Source organism: Alosa pseudoharengus, unplaced genomic scaffold, assembly GCF_046254945.1.
Source record: "Alosa pseudoharengus isolate Yale_2024_CS ecotype anadromous, Long Island Sound unplaced genomic scaffold, YU_APseudo_1.1 YU_APseudo_1.1_scf_17, whole genome shotgun sequence".
Lineage (NCBI taxonomy): Eukaryota > Metazoa > Chordata > Actinopteri > Clupeiformes > Clupeidae > Alosa > Alosa pseudoharengus.
Window position 1 is genome coordinate 11,687,293 of NW_027468640.1, and position 3,533 is coordinate 11,690,825.

Here is a 3,533-nt window from a genome sequence, read left to right on the forward strand (position 1 = left end):
AAGCGGGATAACGGCCTTCGAGGTGTGTCCAGTTATACGGAATTAATGGACTTGGGCGGAGGCAACTCCCCTCCGCTGCGCGTCGGGGAGTTTTTGCCCCTCGCCCTCGTCCATTAATTCCGTATAACAGGACACCTCGGCGGCCGTTATCCCTTACTTAAAACCGTTTGGCTTGGCCATCTCAGGGTGTATAGACGGGTTCTCCCGGAAGGTGCTGTGGCTGGTATGTGGTCCAACAAACAACAACCCATCTGTCATCGCCGCTAATTACCTGTCATGTGTGCGATCTCTTGGGCTGGTCCCAATTGACCTCTGAAGTTCGCCTACAAAAAAGAACCAAAACGGCCATCTAAAACGGTTAGCTCTGGGGTAGCAAAAATCTAAGTGTGCCGCCTTCACGTACTGGAGATCACAATAACCACTCGAAGGCAGAGGACAAAAGTGTGTTCAGGAAAACGTCTGCATTTCAGACTTTTTCATCCCCGCGAGAGTTTAGCAGGTGCGATAATTCAAAATCCCCATGTTATTTTCCCATAGGAAAAATCGCCAGATACCGGATGTCAAAGATGGCAGCTTTTTTGTAGGCGAACTTCAGAGGTCTATGAGACTGCGGACTGATTGCGGAACAGAGAATGGCACCATGGCAACAATTCAGTCCACCCTACGTCACCAGCACACTGACCACTTTGCATGTATGGCACATCTGCTAGCAATCAACGAATTGAGTCATGGTGGTCCATATTTAGAAGGTCAAGGTATGTGATGTTAAATTCAATCCCACTTCCCTCAATGTTTTTCCTAACACAAAAATACTCTAGTTACGAAAATATGTCTAGAACTATAGACTAATTCCTATAGGCTACATTTGCAAATGTAGGTTAATCCAGAGTAGCCAATGTCTAGGTTATATAGCCTAGCCTACTTTTAGGTGAAATAACCGATTGCATGAAATAAGCCTTTGTGACATTTGACTTTTTTTTAAAAATGGGTCTGTACACCAGTGAAAAAAAAATGACGTCCCAAATTAACAAACATACCTAAGTGAACATGACCGAAAATGATGTGCCTTTTCCTCTGCAGGCCTATAGCCTACATTCAATAACATTGCTGACCAGTTGAATGTATTCCTTTACAGATCTCAATTCTGGATGGAATTATTTGCAGACCTGAGAGACTCAGGACACTTCAGTGGTAGTCACGAAGACCAATGTGTCCTCAGGTTTTGCTTTAATGAAGTTGTTCAGAGGGACCTTGACGAATGTGTGGAACTATGGAACACTCACAGGATGCGCCCCTCTCGGATCTGCTTCTTGTCCTGGAGGAGTTCCCAATGAGTTGTTTCACCTGCCACACAGGTGAGGTGGGTGGTGGCTTACTTCCCTATAACTATATATTTAATTTCTGTCAAATGTACATGGATTTTAAAGGTACACATCTCAATTTAGATTTGGCTCCAGAGACTGTGGCTTTGGGGTCGACCTGGAAAAACTGGATGCATTTCCAGAAGCAAATCCATCTCTGCCTCCATGTGGTGATGCAAACATTCAGGAGTACTTGGAATATGTAATGGAGCACTTCCAATTACAGCGGCCAGGGAACTGGGAGTCTGCATCAGAACTATATCTACGGCTCAAAGAAATTGGACAGCTGTAATTGCACTATTGACTGTATACACAGTAAAAATCAATTAAACATAAATGTTTACAAAACCATTTATTTGATTATTTCCCATGTTATTCTTACAAATACAACAACGGTCACGTTGCCCACCATTTGTTTGGCACTGGACACTGAAATCAACACTGCAGACACCCTCACCCTCTCTCTTTCTCCCTCTTACTTTAACATACTCCCTCCCCTCTGAAAATTCAACTATCTCTAAACATACTCATTGTACATACTCATATTAAACATATATTTCATATTACATATACATAACATATTTCATTTCACATTCACAGACATTCACATAAGACATTCACATAAACTCCATTTTAAAATTACAGTAAAAAAGAACATTGTTTACTGTTCCTGAACAGGTAAATGGGTGTACAGCTAATACAACCCTAATTCAGTTTAGAAGCAGCCAAAACCAGGAGCGTTCTGAATACCAAAATCCATATTGGATTTGAAGAGTTCGAAATGATCTAACTGTGGCAATTTTATTGTGTTAGCACATGTATTGGCCATTGGATATGGTGAATCTTCAATGAATTCCAGTTTTGGCTGCGGGATCAGCCCAGATGGGGGGAGAGAATTCAGTCCAGTGGCAAACATGAGCACTTCTTCCACTGATACAGCAGCCTGGCCTTCTATAAATTAATAGAATTGTTTACAAATATCCTGGTCAGTGTTAAAAAGTTGAATTAAGCAATCTTACACAAGATGGCGTTCTTGATTGTCATTATTGGTACTTGAAGCACAGGACTTAGGAACTGTACAATCGCAAGCACCGAGTTCCTAAGTCCTGTGCTTCGCGTACCAATAATGACAATCAAGAACGCCATCTCGTGTAAGATTGTGATTCAATAACACAAACAATCTTCATTATCAACAATATTGTACAATAGTTTCATACTGTGGGTTAATTTGCCCTCAAATTCAAGCTTTCTGCCCGAGTTGGAGGCCAGAGAGCGGACACAAAGTGCGAAGTTACTGGGCGTAACAGTTGAACGTTGTTTAGAAAGTAGGCTCATGATGGTAGTTTCGGCTAGTTAGCGTAGCGATACTATCAGACACTGTGTGTAATTAGGCACGTTCTTCCTGTCCATTCTTTCATCAGGCATTTTAACACGCTCTAGAATGGGAATTGACCAATCAGAGTGCTTGCTTAAACATGTGTGTTATTGAATTCCTTATAAAGTACTTTTACTAAAAATACAGTGTACTTTGCACTTTGTTTTTGCAAACCTTGACAATCGAGGAGGTAGTCAGCCCAAAATCCTAGGGTTCTTCCCTCTCTGGCCCTCCTGTTGCTCCCCAATGGACTTAAGTCTGGTCTGAAGAGATTCTACAGTAGTGCAGTGAGCTGCTTTTCTACGTGACACAGGACGGGGGACAGCAGTGTTGGGTACTGCTGCAGTGCACTGTACAATCCAAGAGCTGAGAGTCCTGCTTTAAACCTGAAGAGAACACGTGACAGACAGATTATTTTCCCAATTTACATGTCACTAATCTGCATGCAAAATTCCAACAAAGAAGCAAAAAACATGTCCATACCTAAACTTAAAGTTAACAATGAAATGTTTTACATAGATTAAAGAGGAACTATTCAGCAATTTTAGCTTAATTTACCTTCCTACCTTATCTAGCAGGTCAAGAGTCATTGGGATGGTGGAATTCATACATCGAATTCGTTCTAAACCATTTTTCTTACCTGTCAATCACACACACGTTGCGGTCAATGATAAACCATCTCAGGAAGTCGGACACAATGGTCATCTTGTCCTCAAGGGACATCACAGATCTGAAGCATCCTGCAGTCTGCAACATGGTGTGGTGTTTAAGAGTACAGTCTTGCAGAAGTTCCAAGG